This window comes from Thermobia domestica, chromosome 1, assembly GCF_964235325.1.
Source record: "Thermobia domestica chromosome 1, izTheDome1.hap1.1, whole genome shotgun sequence".
Taxonomy (NCBI): domain Eukaryota; kingdom Metazoa; phylum Arthropoda; class Insecta; order Zygentoma; family Lepismatidae; genus Thermobia; species Thermobia domestica.
In genome coordinates, this window is record NC_137454.1 from 397,717,731 (window position 1) to 397,742,982 (window position 25,252).

At 39.5% G+C, this 25,252-nt stretch overlaps 1 protein-coding gene and 1 long non-coding RNA gene across 3 annotated transcripts in view; both read right to left on the minus strand.

Annotated features, from left to right (window-relative positions):
* Positions 1-25,252, minus strand: part of LOC145682948 (uncharacterized) — a 666,209-nt gene that overhangs the window by 349,561 nt on the left and 291,396 nt on the right. The gene's annotated exons all lie outside the window — the stretch shown is intronic.
* The window catches only part of LOC145665488 (uncharacterized), a 36,413-nt gene that overhangs the window by 615 nt on the left and 10,546 nt on the right, over positions 1-25,252 (minus strand). Inside the window, exons 1-3 of one of the 2 annotated variants that reach the window (XR_014127558.1) lie at positions 11,673-12,058; positions 6,175-6,341; positions 2,998-3,053 (exon numbers count right to left, since the gene is read on the minus strand). This is a non-coding gene — a long non-coding RNA (uncharacterized LOC145665488). Of the gene's footprint in view, positions 1-2,997; positions 3,054-6,174; positions 6,342-11,672; positions 12,059-25,252 lie in introns of those variants that run through there. The other variant, XR_014127559.1, reaches the window with a different exon arrangement.

Sequence of the window (25,252 nt, forward strand, 5' to 3'; positions counted from 1 at the left end):
TTCACGATTTTGTTGTATGGGCAGATCCTCTATTTTATAACATCTTTGGTTAAATCACACAGTCTTCTGAATTTTGTTAGATCATATTATTTGTTGTGTGGTTACCGAAAAGAGAACTTTCTTTTTAAAGATTTTTCCTCTTTTTTGTGCCGAAATTGTTAAATAAACGTAAATCTGCACAGCAAAAAATAAAATATGTTCCAGCACACCAAAAATTATCAATTAGTATGGAGGCACGGTAGCTCAGTAGTAGAGCGCTTAACTCTGATACATAGAGTTCTTGGTTCAATCTCCAGCCAAGTAAGTTTTTAGGTGGAGAACATCGTGTGTCCGTGGGCCTCTCTCGGAAAACTCCCATTTGCTTACACATTCTCATTCCACCAATTCTTCCATCATTCATTTCGTTAATAATCCGTCTCCCTTAGAGTAATCGTGGGACGTTAAACTGAAATATTTATTTTTTTTCATCAATTATTATTTGGCAACGAACGACAGACACATTTTAATTAGCACCACAAAAATTAGTTTTCCTCGAAAAATTATGCACGAGAATTTACGTCCGAAAATTCCATTATGAGTTGAGAATGCCATTTTCATGGTTGATATCTCATCAACCATAAAAGAAAGAAAATTCCATGGTTGATATCAACAATAGAAAAACGATATTTTATGTTCTGTCATCTTGGTTAAGTTTTGATGAAAAATTCGATGAGGGTTACACCTTTCAGTATGAGTTTCATCTTTAGAGGTGACGTGGTTGTAATTTGGGATGGGCAAAACAGTTTTTTTTATATATAAAAACCGGAAACCGGTTTATAGAAAAACCGAAATCCGAAAAAAACGACATTTCGGTTTTCTCCCAAACGGTTTCAGTTTTCTCCAAAATCGTCTTCGGTTTTCTTCAAATCTGGTTTCGGTGAAAACTTTTGGAAAACACGGAAATGGAATCAATTTTCGGAGAACGAAACATTATTCTGGTCAGAAATAGAACCAATTTTGAAAAAAAAAACGGAATCGGTTTTGTAGAAAACCGATAACCGGATTCGGTGAAAACAACGAACCGGTTTTGGAGAAAAACCGGTTCCGGTAAAAAGTTTTTTTGAAAATTTTCAAAAAGGTTTCGGTTTTCCTAAAACCCGAAAACCGAAAAACCGGTTTTTGTGCCACCACTAGTTGTAATACTGCTTTATTTTTTTTAGGTTTTTTCAAAAATAAATATTTTTCTCTATTTTCCGAAAACTACCCATGATAATTTACATTGGGCTATACCACTTTGTTTATAAGATCTATCTCATCTTTGGACTTTCTTTTCCGTTAAATGTTAGTAATATTGTTGACGGATGACCATTTTTTTTTAAATAACAATTTTACATTAAGATTAAAATCGAACTCAAAGAGTCATAAACCACTATTTTTATTCAAACTTATCTCAAGCACAATTCTCCTACGGTGAAACTGGGATCAGTAACGCTAAGATGACCCACCCTACTCATGGTCGCCTTCTTCATAGCTGAGGTCTCTACAATGAATTCATAACCAGGGTAAATATGATCTCAGAGGGACACCATTCTTCTTTTTTCTTCATATCTATCCATCAAGTGTTTCTTTCTTCCAGTTGGAATCAGCTCCGCCATCTTTCCCGAGCATCATCTCTGATTTTATCTGCTCTTGGCCCCAGACGGTAAAACACGTTCCGATCTCAGGGAAAGACATTTCGATGAGAGTGGGAATCCCCGTCGTTGATTCGAATACTGTTTCCTACCAAAAGACAGAGATTGTTTTATATCTATCGATTAAGGCTTCTTCTTCTTCTCTCTCATTAGAATTTTAATTTTTGCTTTATAAAGGGCACTTCTAAAAACAAGGAACAAAATCTGTAGTATCGTATAAAACATTAAAGTGAGTGACTTATCACATCAAGTCCCATGTCTGTTGGTATAACCATAGCCCCCAAAAATGCTTTCTCTACTTTCTTAATATAATTTTAAGTTTTATATCACGATCTTACTGAATTTCATGAGTTGATTACGATGTCCCCCTGCGATCGGAACGTGTTAATCTTAGTCTGTGGCTATTTGAGAATGCGTTTTCGAAGCGTTACCCTCCAGAGGGAAAGCGACCTAGGTGGCTTCTCGGTAATTTTATTTTTGCCAGAGTTATAAATCATACTGTGCGCCAGTCAGGGTTTCCAGGTCTTTTTTGCGAGGTCCAGGTCTATAATAGCAGAGTTCCAATACTCTGCACAAAGTATCTTCCGAGCAGCTGTTTCTTACTTTAAAAAAAAAATCCCCTTGCCTGGCAACACGTCTTTCCTATTTTTTTCCTTCCTTTAGACATCTTTTAAACAGCAGGCGGTCTATTGTTCCGAAACGCACCAAATACGCTCGAGCTGGCGTTTTCTCCGCGTTCTAATTGCTTTCGTGTTTGCAGCGCAGTGATTAGCCATCCACATTTAAATACATGGTCAGCGTATTCCAAGCGTACGCATGAGCAATAAAAACGCTTTGCGAACGCTTCAAAATAGCCGCCTACTTACCGTCTGGGAAAGATCAGATAAAATCAGAGACGCTACTCGGGAAAGAAAGGCAGTGCTGACTTGAGCTGGAAGAAACACCTGCTTGACTGGTATGAAGAAAATGAATGGTGTCCCCCTGAGATCATATTTAACCAACAATCATTTTAAAAGAGTGAAGCGATATCAATAAAATACATATAGGGAAAGCGATCTTTAATTCGGCACCTTCGCGAGCACGGCTGTGCCGAAGTATTCAAAATGAATTACAATTTTAACGGAAAAACCAATAATAAATCACTCTACACAAAAATCCAAATGACTGAAATATGTATTTAGTGTTACGCATTTTTTGGACATAAATATCCTATTGCACAATAGACAAAAAATAAACTAAAAGTGTGAATATTGTTGCTAGTCGATTGGTTCCGGGTTAAAGATCGTTTACTGTAATATGAATACCAAGCAAAGAGTCTGGTACTTACAGTTACAGAATCTAACATATTTCCTGTAAACACCCTGTCCATTTCTCCTTACTTACCTAGAAAGAAAAAGAAAAAAATATTTATACTACATACCGTAAGACATTTAAAAAAAAAATACATTTTTAAGAGTTTATTTTAGACCTTATATATGTATATCAGATCACATCTATTGTATAATTTTAAAATAAGATTTGAGTGTGTAATATTCCATCACCTTTTATTTAAACATTTAGTAATTCAATAATAACATTTTCGCCCCCTTTTTCAAGAGATCCTTTGCTTATTTTCCTGAAAAGTCGTTCGGATCATTTTTTAGGACCCAATAATCAGAACCGGATCTGACAATTTCGTGGCTAGGGGCGCACATTGAAAAAAAAAATTTAATAAGACGGGAAAAAATAAAAGCTGAGTAATAATAATGGGAATAGCATAGACTAGTGGTGGGCTCATATCCGCGTGGTCCAGGGTTCGATTCCCGACCAGCGCTTCCCAATTTTCAGCGTTCACCCAGTGTCGTGAGGGAAACTGGGGAGCCATGTGAAAACCAGACGTGAAGGCCACTAGGTCTAGAAACATCCTGATGTGCTCACCGCTAGGCTGGACGTAGTAAAGCCAGTTGCTAGCAGATGCTTGCCATAGATTAATAAAAAAAAATTTTAAAAAAGGTACATTAAAGGGCATTGTTTAAAGTATTAGATGCCATGCTAGAAAATATGCCTCACCTCAACCTGCTGAGGAATAATAGCCGAAAAAGAGAGAGAGATACACGAAAATAAAAGTAAAGAGAGAAAATAAAGGCAGAGGCAAAGTTGCGACTGCCCTATAATAAGTCCAAAAGTAATTGGCAACGGCAGGGGAATGTGGAGGCCTTAAATAAAAAAAATAATAAAAAGTCGCTAGCAGATGGCGCTGAAGCAGGCTAAGGTTCACAAATGGGCAGTTACTCCAAGTGGTTCTGATTTCGTTTGGAATAATAATAATAATAATAATAATAATAATAATAATAATAATAAACACGATTAAACTTTATTAAACATGCCTTAATCATTGAAGTCAGTAAACGCTCTCGAAAACATTCAGTATAATGATCCAAGAGACACTTTTGCTCGACTAAAACCAAAGAGAAGGGCATTTTAAAAATTAAAATTAAACGTAAATGCAAACACAAATTTGATTTCTAAAATTCAAAGTTTGAAAATTTTCTCCATCACCGAACTCTATTCCCAACTTCTGACCTTCCATATCCTGGACAAAACTGATGTTGATTCATCAAGTACCGGTAACTCTAGAATTTTTGTCTCCCGGACAACTAACACAATTTATTATCCTGCGGAAAGATGGACGGACTGACAGGATAAATACTAGGGATGGCAAATTCCGGAATTCAGAAAATTCAGTCAGAAAATTCTGAAATTGAAAAAAAATCCGAAAATCAGAAAAAAAACCGAAAATCAGAAAATTTCCAAAATTTAGAAAAATTCTGGAATACACAAAAATTCCGGTTTTCCGAAAAATTTTCCCGAAATTCGAAAAGTGAAATTTCCGATTTCGGAAAATAAATTCCGTATATGAAAGAAGCTTCGGTAAACAAAATACCTTAAAGAGTTTATTTGTTTTCTCGTTCTTCACTGATTCTTCTTAAAAAATCAAAGACGCTATCCATGAAGTTAACTCATCTGATATGAATCTAACTTTGGCATGGGCGGCAGACTTCGACCTGCTATACAATCGTATAAAATAATATGAAGTGCAAACTTCTGATTCCCAAGTTATGAGGCATCAAATGAGGGATGTGGACTTAATGAAATTTTCGTAATACGAGGGATGATGGAAAAAGAAAAGGTTACAAAGCCTATTATGGGTTAAGTATGAGGGCACACACCTGATGATAGACGGCACTAAACAATAGTCTTCGATATAATCATAGTTTTTGTTCAACCGCGAATCACAAAAGCAGATAAAGTTTTCTATACCATTTGCATAGAAATCACCTCAAGTTCTCGTAGCCACCGTGAGGCAAAAGGTTTTGACATAATCATATACTAGATAAAGGTGGCCAGCCATTTTTTGCTTTAAAACAGGGAAAAAGTGAAAGTCACTGGGGCTAAGTCTGGGCTGTAAAAGAGATGCTCTAGTCGTTCCAAGCCTAACGTAAGTGGTTGAAGTACTACTGGGTCTGAGGCTGTGTCTAGGGTTGTCATTAATAATATTACTCCATGTTTCTTTGAAGACACGACGCCACTTCCCTACATGTTGCTTTGCAATTTAGGCCTCCCCATACATCTCTGTCTATGAATGTCAGCAGGTATAGTGTTTGTTGGCCCACAAGAACCGCACTACTGACATCACTTCTACTATTGATCAATTTTCCAGACGAGTTATTATTTTTAATGTCTACTTCTCGGGTGTACATGATCAGAATCCTAAGTCTTCAAACCTGCACCAAGATAGGCATACATTTTCGTTAAGAGTCTTCATCCCGGCGAAATTAAAGTACCGCTAATTTTACAGTAATTATGTGATATCTTCAAATAGATAAAAGATAATCGAAATGTGGAACAAGAGCGCCCTAGACAATACTATTTTACATGAGAAACCGTTATCATGACTCACTTATATGCTTTCGATTTCGAGCCATTTTGAAAATCGGCATTTATTTTCGCGTTTCTAAACAGCTGAAAACGGGAAGCCACTAGGTGACTTGTAATAACGGTACATCACGCAAAATAATATTGTTACTGTAAAATTAGCGGTATTTTAATTTTGCCAGGATGAAGACTCTTGAGTTACTGTGAATAACATAGAAGTTTTATGCTAAGTAATGTTACGGCTGTTTGCCGCAAGTGGACAATTTATATTAGTCCGTATAACTGGAAATACCCAACTCATACCCCTTCGGTCATACCCAACTCAATTAAAAATAATCTACTTTAACTCTTAATATTAAATATACACACATTTGCATACGCATAAATGACGTAAAAATAAGTTGACTTAGTGGTTATTGCTAGTGAATCTTCCAGTTTAACGTCATACGATTATTCCCTTTAGGCTAAGGGAGACTGACGATTAAGGCAAGTGAATAATGATGGAAAAATTGGTGGAATCAGAATGGGGGAGGAAACGGAAGTACCCAGCGAAAGCCTACGGACACGATGTTGTTCACCATAAACTTACATGTCCAGGGATCGAACCAGGGACCCTACGCAGCAGAGGTACACGCTCTATCACTGAGCCGCCAAATGCCTCACATATTATATAAATATAAGATGGCTCCCAGATATAGATGGCTTCGGCGTACTGCAGAAGATGAAGAAAGGACTGTTCATCCAGACATGTCTTCCCTGTAAAATCACAGAAAAAGAACTCGTTAGAAGTATAGCTATATCACGATTTGCAGTCTTACTAAGAAAAATCTCTTAAGAATTACGGAGAATCCTGGGAGGAGAGATCTTCTTCTTGATCTAAAGATCTTCTTTGGATCCTATTAGTCCATCCTTCCATTTTTTCCCTGCCTCTTTTCTTGGTCTGATCAAAATTGTCTTCCTCAGTAGGTTTTAACACTTTCAGCCCCAACCCTGTTTGAGTAAACTTCATCCCGGGACCAGACTACAGTTTGCTATGAATACTGTCAGCCAATGTGTATCTATTTGATATACGTGGTCCATCAGTAAACCCTCACTGTGTATCAAAAAGATACACATGGGGCTGAAAGTGTTAAACCCCGAACATCTTTAGAAATCTTTAAGTTTTACGTCCCACGGTTATGCCGGTTAGGCTAAAGGAGACGGTGATAATGAGAGATGAGTGAAATGGTGGAATGAAGAAAGTGGGAGGAAACGGGAGAACCCCGAGAAAACCCACGAGCACGGTGTTTGTCCACCACAAAGTTCACTTGGCGGGGGCTGGGATCGAACCCGGGACCCCAAGCACCAGAGGTGAACGCTCTACCACTGAGCCACCGCGCCCCCCCCCCGAACATCTTTAGAGTGCGAGTGCAATGTCCCTCCTATGTTACAAGCAGAGTTGTTGTACTTCGAAGTCGAAATGAAGGATAATGAACATTTTAGTTGAACGTTCCACGTTTATCTCCTTGAGACTAAGATAAATGGTTAACGAAAGTGGTTAGGAGACAATTTGTGAAATGAAAATATGTGGTTAGGAACACAAAGAACCACGACAAATCGTGCGTGGACACTGTGCTGACCAACACAAATTTATAAAAACTTGAGATCGGACTAAAGAGCCTTGAAATAGTGGTTATTAGGGTTCCAACACAGATTACCTAGGTATATACCTAGTCCAGAGTAGGGATGTGAAATTGATCGATTGTTCAGATATCGAAATATCGATATTAAAATATTACTGACAGATACTTTGATTTTTTTTTTTTGCAATAAACAGGATTAAATTTACCTTTGATCAAGAGTATAGTATCTTACTTGACTGGTGATCGAACAAGGGACCACACGCACGAGATGTAAGTGCTCTACAACTGAACCACCGTGCTAGTGACCAGAGAAGACAAACCAGAAGAGGATACAGAAAAACAAGGAAAATTTACTTAACTTAAGAAATTATGTATTCTGCGTACGAAATTACTTAAAACAAATACGTACATTTACTACCAAAACTTTTTTTTAAAAGAACGAAAAAAAAAAGAAAAAAACAAGGACATACACATTTAAACGATAAACGTTATATTCCAAGGTTCTCTAGTCACTACGCACGTGGGTCGAAAAGAAATCTACGTTTGTGCTTTTGAAAAAGGCCAAAACACAAAACCACTTACATTATTTAGTCAAAGGTTATTCTTTCTTTTTTTTCTTTTTTTTTTAATCAGTAAAACCATCACTACTTGCAAACTAAATGGTACGATATTAACTATCCTAGGGTAATTATTTAAAGCTGTTATCTCTAAAAGAATACGCCCTCCTTTTTTTAACCTTCTAATTACACAATTTAAAACTTAAAAAAAAGCACACCAAAGATAATAGTTTAACAGAACTTTTAGCAAGAGCAAAACTTTATAGAAACCATAGTACTTAAAGATATACGAGGGAGTTAGATAAGTTTCCGACCTAAGCAGTAAATGAACTTACAGAATACTTACAAAAAGTTGTGTAACTTTTAGATGATGTTTTGCAAAAAATCGTAAATGTACTTAAAATATTTCTCTTTTGTTGCAGGTTTGAAGTGACTATGGCAAACCTCATAGTGACTTTTACGAAAAGTGAAAAGAAAGTAGTCAACAATTACCTCTTTTCAAAGAACATACGATCGAACGAAATTTTTGATGAATTGACACTGACAATGGACAATTACCTTCATATCGCACAGTGAAATCGTGGGTAGCAGAGTTTTGCAGGGGCAGGAAGAGCACCGAAGATGAGGAGAGCAGAGTTTTGCAGGGGCAGGAAGAGCACCGAAGATGAGAAGAGCAGAGTTTTGTAGGGGCAGGAAGAGCACCGAAGATGAGGAGAGCAGAGTTTTGCAGGGGCAGGAAGAGCACCGAAGATGAGAAGAGCAGAGTTTTGCAGAGGCAGGAAGAGCACCGAAGATGAGAAGAGCAGAGTTTTGCAGAGGCAGGAAGAGCACCGAAGATGAGGAGAGCAGAGTTTTGCAGGGGCAGGAAGAGCACCGAAGATGAGGAGAGCAGAGTTTTGCAGGGGCAGGAAGAGCACCGAAGATGAGGAGAGCAGAGTTTTGCAGGGGCAGGAAGAGCACCGAAGATGAGGAGAGCAGAGTTTTGCAGAGGCAGGAAGAGCACCGAAGATGAGAAGAGCAGAGTTTTGCAGGGGCAGGAAGAGCACCGAAGATGAGGAGAGCAGAGTTTTGCAGAGGCAGGAAGAGCACCGAAGATGAGGAGAGCAGAGTTTTGCAGAGGCAGGAAGAGCACCGAAGATGAGGAGAGCAGAGTTTTGCAGGGGCAGGAAGAGCACCGAAGATGAGGAGAGCAGAGTTTTGCAGAGGCAGGAAGAGCACCGAAGATGAGAAGAGCAGAGTTTTGTAGGGGCAGGAAGAGCACCGAAGATGAGGAGAGCAGAGTTTTGCAGAGGCAGGAAGAGCACCGAAGATGAGAAGAGCAGAGTTTTGTAGGGGCAGGAAGAGCACCGAAGATGAGGAGAGCAGAGTTTTGCAGAGGCAGGAAGAGCACCGAAGATGAGAAGAGCAGAGTTTTGTAGGGGCAGGAAGAGCACCGAAGATGAGGAGAGCAGAGTTTTGCAGGGGCAGGAAGAGCACCGAAGATGAGGAGAGCAGAGTTTTGCAGGGGCAGGAAGAGCACCGAAGATGAGAAGAGCAGAGTTTTTGTAGGGACAGGAAGAGCACCGAAGATGAGAAGAGCAGAGTTTTTGTAGGGACAGGAAGAGCACCGAAGATGAGAAGAGCAGAGTTTTGTAGGGGCAGGAAGAGCACCGAAGATGAGGAGAGCAGAGTTTTGTAGGGGCAGGAAGAGCACCGAAGATGAGAAGAGCAGAGTTTTGCAGAGGCAGGAAGAGCACCGAAGATGAGAAGAGCAGAGTTTTGTAGGGGCAGGAAGAGCACCGAAGATGAGGAGAGCAGAGTTTTGCAGGGGCAGGAAGAGCACCGAAGATGAGGAGAGCAGAGTTTTGCAGGGGCAGGAAGAGCACCGAAGATGAGAAGAGCAGAGTTTTGTAGGGACAGGAAGAGCACCGAAGATGAGAAGAGCAGAGTTTTGTAGGGGCAGGAAGAGCACCGAAGATGAGGAGAGCAGAGTTTTGCAGGGGCAGGAAGAGCACCGAAGATGAGGAGAGCAGAGTTTTGCAGGGGCAGGAAGAGCACCGAAGATGAGGAGAGCAGAGTTTTGCAGAGGCAGGAAGAGCACCGAAGATGAGAAGAGCAGAGTTTTGAAGGGGCAGGAAGAGCACCGAAGATGAGGAGAGCAGAGTTTTGCAGAGGCAGGAAGAGCACCGAAGATGAGAAGAGCAGAGTTTTGTAGGGGCAGGAAGAGCACCGAAGATGAGGAGAGCAGAGTTTTGCAGAGGCAGGAAGAGCACCGAAGATGAGAAGAGCAGAGTTTTGTAGGGACACGAAGAGTACCGAAGATGAGGAGAGCAGAGTTTTGCAGGGACACGAAGAGCACCGAAGATGAGGAGAGCAGAGTTTTGCAGGGGCAGGAAGAGCACCGAAGATGAGAAGAGCTGTGGAAGACCCAAAACAGTGGTGACCGTGGAAACTGCGGATCGTATGCACGACATTATCCTTGTAGACAGGCGAACTGGTCTGTCATGTATTACAGAGATTCCAGGGATCAGTGTAGAGTTCACGTTGCAGATCACGAATTTGAGCAGAGTTATTCTCAACCAGAGCACTGTTATTATCAATCCACTCTTCTATGTCACTAAACTTACTCCTTAGACGTGATAGTTCTTCAAATTTGGCACTGTGATTTTGTTCTAATTGTTCAAGTCTAGCACTATGATTTTGTTCTAACGTTCCAGTTTGTTGGACATTTGATAAAATTTATTATTATGAGATTCCAATTTATTTGTTATTTGTTCAATCTGACTTGATCATTAGCCACTCTGAGACTCCAACTTATTTGTTATTGGTTAAATTTGTCTTGCTAACTGTTCACTCTGTGATTTTTCTAACCGCTAAATTTGATTTGATAATTGACCACTCTGAGATTCGAATTTGCTTTCAATCAGTTCATTCATCTGTAGCATAAAATGCTGAAGTTCAGAATTAGGTGATTCTGAAATTGGTGCACTTCTTAAAATTACCTTCATACTTTGATTGGTGTTAATCTCTGGTTATGTAATAATATTAACACTATTTTGAATAATCTTACTATGGTTCAGATTAAACAAAATTTTCCTGGACGGAGCCACTGTTTATTATGCCACAGTTCGTATTTTTAGTGTTAATGTATTTTTAACTATTACGCATATTACCAATGCTTACACGGAAACATTCACCAATCTCAAAATCTAAATCATTATATTTGATTTTTTTTTAAAAAAAGACTAATTTTACATCACAGTTCAAAATCTTACTTTTAACTGTCATGGAGATTCATACATTTATTAACATAAAAGATTTCCCGTCACTACAGCAACGTACAAACAGAAATACATCTAGATCAATCGACAGATTTTACTTACATTATTACTTTCTTCTTATTCTACAAAATGCTCGAGCACTGCTGCCCTGATTACGAATGAATATATAAAATATACAACATGGTCGTTGTAAATTGCATACCGCATTGAAAGAAAAGAGGCTAGAAAAACTGTTAAAATGCATCGCATTCTTGCAAGACAACGCTCTTTCCCACAAAGTAGCCATCACAATGCACAAAACATGTGAACTGAGTTCGATATTGATCATCCCCTATTCTCCAGATCTGGACCCTTCAGACTATCATATTTTCCTAAAACTTAAGATTACCTCAAAGAAACTGAATTTAGAGACACTAATTTAGAGAATCAGGTCACAGCAGCTGTAGAGGCATGGTTTGCAGCATAAGACAAAATGTTTTCTTATTATAGGACAGAATCACTGCAGGATCGCTGTATTAAATGTGTCAACCTACAAGGCAACTACACTGACTAGAATGCTATCATTGTGTACCTGGCGTCATGTTTTCACTCCGATGCCAGAAATTTATCTACTCCTCTCGTAATTGGATGCTAAGGAAGCGCACTTACTGAAAGTTGGAAGCAAAGTAGCTGGTTTGAATATCATTATTTTCTTTGCGGACTGGAACGTTCCATCTGCTGCTTCCGCCACTACCAGGATGTCTTGTGGTATTTTCTGGTCTGAAGAGTGTTAGGTCTACACTACTGGTCCGCAGCCGACTGGGATGTCAATATTGCTGGCAGGCCCTGCAAAGAGCTGGCTGGGGGGGTGACACTCCGCGGATGATGTCTTGCTCCATCAACTTCCTGTCGCATAATCAGATCACGATTATAGTTTAATATCTTTATTCCGGCCAGTTTGGACAAAATCGAGATGGAGAGCGTTCGTGTGATTAGTTGATCTGCAGAATTTGGAGTTCCACAATCCGAAGAAGTAATAGCGTTCTTCTCAAATACTGGTGACTGCAAAACCTAAAAGTTTCTATTTAATAATGATGAATCGACAAAAGCGACAATAAGATACGTTAGTACTCGAAACCATGCGAAAGATTAGTCCAGTAAAATTAGCTCCAAATTAGGTTAAAAGGTGAAAATTATGAATAACAAGTTGGAATTTTCAGCATCAATTCTATACTACATCTATATATAAACATAGTGAAAGTCCCGAGGAATCCCATTTAAGGAAACGCAGATGTGACGTCATCAATATGGCTGCCAGGAGAACTCGTCTCTCAAATTTCAAACTATCGTAACTACAGGACATTTTAAGATAAGAATTTTGTTCTTGCACCATTTGTGAGAGAACACATTGGAGTGTTTTCTAGGATAAAGTGTTCTTGTTTGTTGCCACCATTTTTAAATATGGCGCTATGAAGTGAAAAATGGAATATTCTCAATTCCGTTTTTGATATTTAATGTCCGTTATCTACTCGGCTGCGAAGCCCATCCAGGATTCAACCCAGACCTGTAAAATTCGTAGGAAAAGGTACAGGTCTTGACTACCGCAGAGTGCTTCTGGGTAACTGGAACCACGTGTAAACCACAGACGGTTCTCTTGTTCCTCTCTTGGGATGATTATTGGTTCTAAATAGACATATTTTGAATGCCTCCATTAGTATTCGATCATTCTTTCAGAATGTCTTATGTTTCTGTCCTGTACAATCCAACAATCATCAGTAAATAAGGCTAACATTGTTTTCTCCTTTTTCATTCCTCGTCCAATACTAAAATTTCTCAACATTACTTCACAAAAATACAAGAGTCCTTGGTTGAGTATGCTTTGACGCTTTTTACATTCTATACTTGCGGAACAGCGACAACGAAATGATTTCATCCGTAAAAAGATAAAAAGGAAACAAGAGAAGCAAGAGATTTCCTGCGGAGCGTTTAAGAGTCACGAGTAGACTGTTGTCGTGATGGCTTCGCTGAACAAGAATGTCAGAGCCATTGACTTATGGCAGTGGTCACTATACGACCAAAAGGACACAAACCTTTGATGATTAAAGAAAGAAAAAAATCCTCCATGGGAAATGCACTTCATACACAAATCTTTCGAAATGTCATGTATCCTATTTACTATAAAAGAATTAATTCCGTTTCATATTGAGAAACTACGGTAGACTTAGAAACTATGCGAATTCAACAGTTAAACCCGAAGTAGTATATCTATCTAAGCTTTTATTTGATTTTGCCCTTTCAGCAGTTGAGGGTACATGAGACGTGGACCTACAGGTTAACGTCGGGTCCTAACCATATAAGATCCCGCCGGGAATTGAACCCCGGTCTTCGACGTCAAAGGCGCGTACGCTAACCCCTTAGCCACAAGGGAACTCAACAAAGTAAGAGATAGACTTCTTTGGACGCTGCATCCATATCAAAAAAAGTTTTTCTGTATCTCTTTAAAAATTATTACTATACACGAATCAGGGTATTAAAACCGGAAATTGTGATATTTTTACAACTTCCGGTTTAGAAGAACAGGAGCTGAGATGAAGCGTATTCTTGGAATTCTGAATCAATATTCTGAAACCGTTTGTCGTCTCCTATAACCGTTTTCGATATATGGAAATAATAATGGAACCGAAAGAGGTGGTAGATATCTATCCTCCCGGATGCAATAAGCAATAAGCTCGGAAATATTTTAACGTCCGACGAATGAAATGAAATAAAATGAAATGAAATCTGTTTTACGTCCCATGATTATGCCGGCTGTGCTAAAGGAAACGGTGATGATGAGAAATAAATGAAATGGTGGAATGAAGTGGGAAGAAACGGGAGAACCTCGAGAAAACCCAAATACACGGTGTTTGCCCACCACAAAGTTCACTTTGCGGGAATCAAACCCCGGACCTCAAGCACCAGAGGTAAACGCTCTACCGCCTGAGCCACCGTGGCCCCCTACGAATTGGTGGAGTGAGAATGCGGGAGAAAACGGGAGAACCGAGGAAACCCACGAACACTGTGTTTGTTCACCATAAAGCCCACTTGGCGCGAACTAGAATCGAACCAGGGATTATACCCTTTAGACTAAGGAAGGCACATGATTAAAGCAAGGAAATGATGATGGAAAAACTGGTGGAATGAGAATGTGCGAGTACCCTGAGAAAACCCATGGCCAAGATGTTGTCCACACAAACTTAGTGGTCGGGGATCGAAACAGGACCCCAGATGTAAGGCTCTAGCACTGAGCCACCATGCCTCTCAGGAATAAGCTTGGAGATGGAGTCTATTCTTGTGGTACTCAGACTTATATCAAGTAGCTGCCTCTCGCTATCCTTTACCCTTTTAGTCCTATAGCGAGCAACGCTGAAATCAAAGATAATCTATTTCTACCACTTCCGGTTTAAATATACACTTAATGGAAGATATGGAACCTAGTATTGGGACCATAGATCGATTCCAACAAACATTCTTCTCGCTATTTCCTACCGTTTTTAGGGGGCACTGTGACTCAGTGATAGAGCGTAGGGCCTCTGGTGTGTAAGGTCTTGGGTTCGATCCCCGGCCAAGTTTGTGGTGGACAACTTCGTGTCCGTGAGTTTTCTTGGAATTTCCCATTCCTTCCACATTCTCATTCCACCAATTATTCCATCATCATTCACTTGTCTTAATCATCCGTCTCCGTTAGACTACAGAGCACAATCATGGAACATTAAACTCAGATATATCATTTTTTCTCCTACCGTTTTTGGTCAATAAACACAAATTGACATACTGTTCTCTAAGACTTTTCATATTTTATGCTTAGGAGAGTTTGGAAGTCTAAAAACGGATACAAAATGAAGCACATGAACACATACGAAACAACCTATTTATGTTCCAAACGGAAATTTTCTATTGTAATAGTATGGTGAGTCTGTCATCTTGAACTTACGTAGTGTCATTCCTGAGGTTGTAAGAAATTTCTCGGCTTCTGATTTACCATCAAATTCTATCCAACCAATTATTAAATAATACGCCAGAATTTCTGTGTAAACAATATGAAGTTTAAAGAGTCTGCCATATTTAACTTCACGTGAAGTCATCGATCCTGCGCCTCTCCTTAGTATCTGATTAATTTATTGATGTCCCTCGTATTAAACTGCTTACGTTCTACGTAAACACAAATAAATACACTTCCAAGTTTACATACACAGGTACAGTACGCAGAGATGAAAAGTATCACAATTCTTCCTTTTGTTTCGCTGAAGTCCAGTACTACACCGACAGCATGCTAATAATCCGTATAAATTGATGTCACCTCGTACTTGAGGTCAACATTCCACAAAGACATCGTGCTCCTCATTCATATGTTAATTGTACGTCTGCAAATATATTTCTTTGCTAGGTTACGAATGAATATACATAATTTTCTTACACATTTTCCTTGCACTGAAAGCGAAAGTCGTTAAATGTGAAGCAAAAGTGCATGCAGACTCGTAACAATAGTGAATGATTCACACGACACCGTGTATAAAAGTAATTACATAACTCCTCGCTTCATGCACGGTCTACGATATAACACATTATTATAGAATTAATTTTTCCCTGCATTAATTGCTGGTAATAGTATTCCTCCGCTATTCTCTCCTTACCAGGGGTGGACTGGCTATGTAAAAAGGGCGCGGTCACATACTCTGGGAGGGCGCCGTCCATCTGAGGCTTTCGCTTGTATGGAATACCCCCTCCTAATAAAAGAAAGTGCCGAGGGGCTTCCCTTGGAAAATTAGTACACAAAAAACAACAAAAGATTAAGTAGCTATTGCAGTTACTCACGATAGAATTATACAAATTCAATATTTTCATAAACAAACAAAGAGACTTTGAGTACTAAATACGAGGCGTGTTTTTAAGTAAGGTCCGTTTTGTTGTAGACACTAGTAGTTCGCGCGCATACCGCAACTAGCGTGTGCGTCGTGTACCGGCATGCCTCGGGATCAACTGTGCTCACTTTCAACTCTGTAGCTGACCTGTACAGTTATGTTCTGTGCTTTCACAATGTTTAAGACTATCAAGTCGCCCGCCGCGTGTGAGGTTCGCTCAGTGATACGGTTTTTGTCAGCAAGTAACCTATCTGCTGCAGAAATTCATCGACAGATTTGCGTAGTATACGGTGATACTGTTATGAGTGCAAGCAAAGTGCGTAAGTGGGTACGAGAATTCAAAAATGGCCGTGACAACGTCCATGATGAGGACCGCTCCGGTTGCCCTTCTTCGATTACAGACCATTTGGTGGCTTCAGTTGAAGCGAGGGTTCGTGAGAACAGGCACTTCACAATAACAGGTCTCTCAAACGAATTTCCCGACGTGTCGAGATCAGTGCTTTACAAAATTGTTTCTGAACACCTAAAGTTTAGGAAACTGTGCTCCCGTTGGGTCCCGAAACTCCTAAAGAGGACCACAAAAACCAAAGATTTGAGTGTGCCATGAAGTTCTTGACTTGTTATCACGAAGAAGATGACGGCTTCTTGAGTCAGATCGTAACTGGAGACGAAACATGGGTTTCGCATATCACGCCCGAGTCGAAGCAACAGAGCATGGAATGGAGACACACACACTCACCTGTAAAGGTGAAGGCCAAACAGACTGTCCCAGCGCAAAATCATGGCGTCGGTGTTTTGGGATAGGCATGGTGTTTTGTTGGTCGACTTCATGCAACGAGGAACCACTATCAATGCAGAAGCATACTGCCAAACCCTGTGAAAGCTACGCAGAGCGATTCAAAACAAACGATGCGGCATGCTGAACAAGGGCATTGTTCTTCTCCATGACAATGCAAGACCTCAGACTGCAGGTCAGACCCGCGATTTGTTGGACAGTTTTGGCTGGGAAGTTTTAGACCACCCACCCTACAGTCCTGATTTTGCGGCGAGCGATTACCATCTGTTCCTCCATCTCAAACAACACCTCAGTGGCAACCGTTACAATGATGACGACGATGTGAAAACGGCAGTGAACTCTTGGTTATCGGAGCAGGCGGCAAGTTTTTATGAAGAGGATATTTTGAAATTGGTTGAGAGGTATGATAAGTGTTTGAACAAACTTGGCAACTATGTCGAAAAATAGAGTGAAGTATGTACTTTCTGAAAATACATTTACTTTTTTGAAATAACCTTTCGTTGTGTACTTATGCTCAAACGGCATTACTTAAAAGACACGCCTCGTATATTAGGCCTATATAAATCTGCACACTTTAACTGAGACTACAAAAATCACACCAGTTCTTTAAATTCTTCGGCTACATTTGTTAACAGCCTAATTATAACTGAAGATTTGAGTTAAGTTTGGGGCTTATGCTATTTTTCATACTTCTGTCCTTTTAAAGCTATGTTCATCATAACATTAACTTATTTTTCATCTATTTTTAAAACCGTTAATAAAAAGTATACATAAAACATTTACTACAAATTAACAAAAGTAAAGCGAAAAAAGAAATTCAAAAACAAAACTGGAAAATGAAAGTAAAGTCACTGGTTTATGCTTGAAGGAGCCTTTGCATCTCCTTGCTTTTTTCACACATTTTGTCAATAATAAGATTTTTTGTCTATTTTGGTCAGAATGTCTCTTTCTGAGTTCATCAAGAACAATGATTCCAGATGTTCATCTGTAAGTCTTGAACGGATTCTTGTTTTTATGTAACGCCACTAGCGCCTCTAACGGCGGGAGTGGGAGGGAGAGACATGTAAAAATGATCCAAAATGACCGAGATTAGAGTCAAATCAACATATTTCGAAGTCGCTGAGATCATTAATGGTACCACCAAAGCCTAAAACAGAAAGGGCAAGGCCGTAGGCCGAGTAAAGACGGGATCTGGGAGCAGAGCAGTGGGGGTGGGAGTGTTGATATATAAAAATCATCCAAAATGACCGATATTAGAGACAGCTCTATAAATTTCAGGATCCCTAAAATCATTCTAATGACATTCCCAAAGCCAAAAACAAAAAGAGCGAGGCCGAGCAAATACTGAGATTTCGGACGGAGCGTGGGGTTGGTAAGAGTGATATGTCAAAATGACCAATATTAGAGTCAAATCTATATATTTAGGGGTAAATCTAATATCATCAATAGCATTCCCACGCCGAAAACAGAAAGAGTGAGGCCGCAGGCCGAGCAAATCGGGGTCTGGGGTGAAGCCCTAGCTGGCCAAAGGCTAGCGAATTTATAAAATAATTATGTAGCTTTGTTTTTTTAAAAAAATAAAACATTGTGTTCAGAGAGGAAACTGTGCGCCTTCCCGAGGCTAAGACGGGTCTTAGCCCCTCCCGAGGAGGGCGCAGAGGCACTGGTTTGAGGAGGGCGCAAAGACAATGATGTGAGGAGGGCGCAGCGGCCATCGGGCCGGCACTTGATTATGGCCAGTCCACCCCTGCTCCTTACGCTATCTGCATTACACGCGCGGAATAATATGTGCTTCTCGGAAACTTTAGAGTTCTTAATAATGAATTATGAATGTCGGGACGAAATAAGGAATTCTACATCAAAGCAAAAGAAATTATTGCAATATAAAATTTTCAACAAGAAATGACATAGGTCTTCATGATTAATTGTTGGTAGCTTTGATCTATGATATACTATAACAATTGTAATGTGATGCTAAATATGTGATACGCTATATCGTGGCTATAGGCCTATGGTCACCGTACGCGCCGACTCCCAGCGGTAAGTCATGTGGTTTGGATCCAACGTTAAGAGCCTTACTTACTAAAAATAATACGAAATTTACCATTTTCTTTTGCTTGATTATTCATCAATGAAAGGAGATAATGAAATGCAAGTTACCACAATCATAGATAATGCTATTCTACAACAGAAAATATGAATTTGAAGAATGTTCAGTGTTGCAATCCATAGAAATTACAGTGTTGCCAGAAAAACAATTTCCCTAAAATCTAAGTTAACACAGCGAGTAGAGGAATGAACTCAACTGCATTTGATTACGTATCATGTTGTTTTGGTTTCTTGTGAACTACCTTTTAATTAACATTGTTATTTAGTTTTAATAACTGTATGTTAAAACTATTTCCTTTATTACAAACTAAATACAACTATTATTTAAAAAAATAGTTCACAGAAAACCAAAACAATATGATATGTAACTAAATGCAGTTGAGTTTGTTCCTCTACTCGCTGCCTTACCTTAGATTTTAGGGAAATTGTTTTTCTGGCAACACTGTAATTTCTATGGATGGCAACACTGAACATTCTTCAGGTTCATATTTTCTGTTGTAGAATAGCATTATCTATGATTGTGGTAACTTGCATTTCATTATCTCCTTTCACTGATGAATAATCAAGCAAAAGAAAGATGGTAAATTTCGTATTATTTTTAGTAAGGTAGGCTCTTAAGCTGTAGTCCAAATCTCATACAGCCTCGTTACTGAAATCGAACTAACGAACTAAACAGCTGACCTTAGAAAAAGAAGATGATCTTTGCAAGAGAGAGAGCAGCAGATAGAAAAATTTCTTTTGCAGAAGGGAGTGAAGTCCTCTAAATTCCATAGAAAATGTGTCTTGTACAGTGTTCCTAGACGTATACATAACCGGGTATGAAATTAATGTCCATTATTTTCTAGGTGACCTGTTTTCTGATACCTAGGTGAATGGCAAAAGAAGCCTTTAGGAGGAATAAAAATATATATTTTCTGGGACCTTGAATAAAATGTTCCATAAAATGTTTCGTATGGTGTATTGTACTGTATAGGACCGAAACATCAGCATTACGCAAAAGTGATAAAAAATGACTGGAAGCTTTCGAAATATGAGTGTGAAGAAGAATTGATAAAATTAGCTGGGTTGAGCGGAAAACGAATGAGAGGGCGTTAGATATGGTAGGGGAGAAGAGTTTTAGATATTACTGAGAGAAGAGGAAGAGAAATTGAACTGTATCATGAGGGACAGGCTAGAGGATATGGTGGCAGGAAAGAGAGGAAGAGGACGAAGGAGACAGACAAGATGACTTGCACAATGCCTTCTCGCGACTAAGAGCCTCAACTTCTGTCTCGTGAAGCAAAGCTCTAGATGAAGGTCTAAGAGAATAATCGCCCTCCCCGCTGGTCTAGTAGCTAATATAAATATGAAATAAAAATCTTTCAGTTGAACGTCCCACGATTATGCCATTTAGCCTAAGGGAGACGGATGATTAAGGCAAATGTATAATAATGGAAGAATTGTGAAATGAGAGTGTAGAAGGAAATTTAAACCTACGGACACGATGTTGTCACACAAACTTACTTGGACGGAATCAAACCAGGGACCCCAGCCACCAGAAGCGCTCTATCACTGAGCCATCGTGCCCAACTAGTGGCTACCCGTGAGACTTTGTTCCACGTCTCACATAGCCACGGTGTTGATAAAAGGACTAAGCTTTAACAAACTCTGATAAAACGAAACTGTGAAGACGATAACGCGAAACTAAAAGCTAATGAACTTTTTTCAGTACGAAAAGCTATATATTCTTTTATCATATGCAACCTAAAATGTTTTGCTGTTCTGCAGGTTGCATAAAAGCTAGGGAATGATAGTTTTTTTTAAATGGGATATAGATATCCACCGTTATCAGTGAAGATATTAAAGGATTGACTCCATAAACGAAGTCGGCGAAGATAATGACAATAAGAAAATCTATTTATCCTCATATTATAGGCAACCAACATTTCTTTGTTACTGTGTAGGTTGTATTGAAGTTAGGGAATGATATGGCTTTTAAATGGGATATACGTAGAAAGCCACCGTTATCAGTGAAGATATTAAAGCATTGACTCATTAACGAACACGGATGAGATAATTGCAATAACATAAGCTACTTATTTTTGTGCTATAGGCAACCAACATTTCTTTGCTGTTGTACAGGTTGCATAGAAGCGAGGGAACATCATTGATTTTAAACTAAAGAGTATGTTAATATTGCTGTACCCGTGAAAATTTTAATGAACTGATTTCATTAATGAGCTCGGCCAAAATAATCGCTGTAGCAATCTACAGCGGATTACAAATTTGCCTTCGTTCAAGAGTTATCATATCGATTAACGGACGGATGTTCTAACAGTATAGCCTACCTTAAGAAACTACCTAATAAAGGATATTACGTACGATGTTAAGAACCAAATAGCACACGATTAACCAAGTGACACACGAACAGCGAATTGATTCCAACGACCGTTTTGCCTGTCTTTACATACACATCTCTATCTGAAGAGCTTTTCGCTTCTAGTATCACTGGATCACCACCGGGAGCTGAACCTGAGATTACAGGAACTGAAGACAAGAGCATTTATCATTAGGTTACGTAGTTCACAGATTTTCAGTCAGGGCAATTTGACGCCCCGTGAAATGGCACCATTTGCCGACCCCTGCCTTTATCCAGATGATACTCCATCATGAACAATGAAGGGGAGGGAAAGCACTCGCACTCAGAAATTCCTAAACACTACAAAAATACAATCTCCTTATGTCTCTTTTTTAAATAATCTACCATGTTAGTGAACGATAAAGCAAACACATCTGCAGAGGAAAGATAAGGAGCTTGTGTGAATGGAACACGTGCTTGCTACTGTTCGAGAACTGAATTCTTCCATTTGACAACACTCAAGCAACTCATGCTGGGATTTGTTTAACCATTTGCTTTAGCACTATCAATGTGACTTTAAAGTATGTGACCTTAACATAATTTATGAATGTAGTATTGAAATAGAAGGCCAGCTTAGTAAATTTAACTACCATCATCATGAAGTCGGTTTATGACAGATTTTGCCGCCTAGTGTAAGTGCACGTGTTGCATGTAATGGTAGAGCCAGCCCTGTTTGCAGTGCATATTCCATCCAAATACTTTCAACATCGCTTAATGAATTTAAAACTTTATATTTCTACGAGAAAAAAAAAACAAAACACGGATGAATAAATTTTCGTCTCACGTTTCCCTCATAAATAACTTTAAAAAATAAAAAGTTCATCTGAACATCAGAAAATACAAAAAAAAAAAGTTATCTGGTAGCTAAGCTGTATGTTCTCGCTGAAGCTTCTGCGTATCTCCATGTAGCCACAATATTTCATACCGTGTTGCTGAGCTAGCAGTCATTTACTGGTTGCATGTGGTCAAATTTAATCTTGGTGGGAAAATTAGGGTTCATTGCAGGTACAGAGCTGACCTTCTACGGCCAATTACGTTAGCTCCCATGTTTCAAAACACTGCGTTACGTAATATCACGCTTTTTTTTCACAGTCAACGACCTGGCAACAGTGAATTACGTTAGTCAATAGACGGTAATTTGCAGTCAAATATTAGTCATATTTGTCCATGCATTTACACAGTTTAATATCCACATTACCTGGATTTCTTGTACGAAGATTTTTTAAGCAATAACTGGAATGGCTTTTATATTCAAAGTTTAAACAAAAATAGAGGGGGAGACAGCAAAAAAGGATGCAAATCTATGCTTCATACCGTTATATGCACCGTCAATGTTGTCCAAATTGATGATTATGATATGACGGCATGCCTTACAGCTCCACACTTTTTCTAAGTTCATAGATTTTAGATTCGATCCCTTTCCGTCGTCAGGGATAAATAAAATTCACTTCTAACGTTAGATTAAAGGGGACGCAAAACACATTAAAAATTTTGAAAGAAACAAAAATCAAGCACCTCTCCAATGGATGTTTCCTCTAGATTTATTATTATTATTGTGCTAAAAATTCTACTGAAGCTGAAATCAAATATAAAAATGTGTTATAGTAATAACACTACCTAATTGAAGAGGAACACTGAACTTCAGTGTCCCGTTGATTAATTGTTGTGCTTAATACACGACAACGATATGTTACTACATCATTTGCTTTGGGAAAAATCTTACTCCCTACTAAAACAACACATGGAATATGTATCATGTTTTAGGTCTATACAATTAGTTGATATGCAGGCACACGGTGGCTCAGTGGTAGAACGATCATCATTGATGCGAGGGCTCGCTGCTTCGAGCCCAGAGCATGTATTTATAGTGAACAACATCGTGTCTGTTCTCCCGTTTCCTCCCACATTCCAATTCCACGAATTCATTTATGATCAATACTTTCGTTATACTGACTCCTTCAGGCTATATGACGTAACTCTGGATATTCAGATTTCAAAAAATAGCTGATAGGCTATACGTAAAGATCAGTGGCGGATCCAGGGATGACATTTTTCTTAATTTTATATACAGGGAGTCCATAAAGTCCTGCAGGAAAGTAAAACTCTAACTTGGAAACCGTTGCGTTTAAGTGTATAAATTTTGGGGGTTGGAAGAAGGGAAGTTTCAAGTTTTGTTCTGGCCACAATGCTCGATGACGTTTGCGCTGGTAATCACATGACTTAAGATGGCGTCTATTAAAGAAAAGGTACAATGTGTTTTGTGGTTTGCGGAATTGAAATCTTGCGTTTCAGTGCGGGGAAAGTTCCAAACAACATATGGGAAAACACCCCCAGCAGAAACAAGTATCAAGAGGTGGTACGAGAAGTTCAAAGAAACGGGAAGTGTGTCAGATTTACCACGCAGTGGAAGGCCAGGAACGAGTGACGATGTGATTCACACGTTGCAGGACAGCGTAGCCAGGAGTCCAATGAAGTCGCTTAAACGTAGGTCATTGGAACTGGGAATACCGAAGTCAACGTTACACAAGATAGTACGCAAGAATTTGAAGATCCGGCCCTATAAGTTAAAATTTGTGCACGAGCTGATAGAGGAAGACTGTAACATGAGAATGAAATACTGAGTCAATGCTTACCCGCTTACAAGAATATGGTGATCTTCTGTCTCGATTTCTGTTTTCAGATGAAGCCACATTTCATGTGTCGGGAAAAGTGAACAGGCACAACTGCCGAATTTGGGGGGTGGAAAATCCACATGAATTCGAGGAGCACAAGGGGGTAGTCCCAAAGTCAATGTGTTCAATAGACCACATTATCGGCCTTTTTTCTTCGAGGAAGAGACGGTAAATGGTAACAATTATCTGAACATGCTACAGACATTCCTTTTCCCAGAACTTACTAGGTTAGGCATCCTTAATGAGGCATGCTATAGTCATGCGATGGAGGTTTGATCCTAATTCCTCCATTTGTCTTCCTTTTGTTGCAGATAGATCATAGCCGCTCCTCCATTTGTCTTCCTTTTGTTGCAGATAGATCATAGCCGCTCCTCCATTTGTCTTCCTTTTGTTGCTGATAGATCATGACTGGTCCATTAGAAGTGTGCACTAAAGAGGAACAACGAGTAGTGATCCGTTTCCCTGGTCGGAACGTGTATCAGGGGCCACAATCCATCGAAGATTTTTGGCACAAAAAACACGGGAACACTGTCTCGCCGCAACGGAGTGTCTACGAATGAATTTTAAAAAATCAAAAACGGTCGCCCAAGTGTTACGCATGAGGAAGGAGCCAGACAACCATCTACGACCACACATGATGACAACATTGAGCGTGCACGTGACACGTTGAGTGACTAGTGACGAAGTGGCATATCGTCTGGCCCCTGATACACCTTCCGACTACGAGAACCGGATCACTGCTCGTTGCTCCTCTTTGGTTCAAACTTCTAATGGACATGATCTATATGCAACAAAAGGAAGACAAATGGAGGAGTGCCCATGATCTATATGCAACAAAAGGAAGACAAATGGAGAAGCGGCCATGATCTATCTGCAACAAAAGGAAGACAAATGGAGAAGCGGCCATGATCTATCTGCAACAAAAGGAAGACAAATGAGGAGCGGCCATGATCTATCTGCAACAAAAGGAAGACAAATGGAGGAGCGGCCATGATCTATCTGCAACAAAAGGAAGACAAATGGAGGAGCGGCCATGATCTATCTGCAACAAAAGGAGGAGCGGCCATGATCTATCTGTAACAAAAGGAAGACAAATGGAGGAGCGGCCATGATCTATCTGCAACAAAAGGAGGAGCGGCCATGATCTATCTGTAACAAAAGGAAGACAAATGGAGGAGCGGCTATGATCTATCTGCAACAAAAGGAAGACAAATGGAGAAGCGGCCATGATCTATCTGCAACAAAAGGAAGACAAATGGAGAAGCGGCCATGATCTATATGCAACAAAAGGAAGACAAATGGAGAAGCGGCCATGATCTATATGCAACAAAAGGAAGACAAATGGAGAAGCGGCCATGATCTATATGCAACAA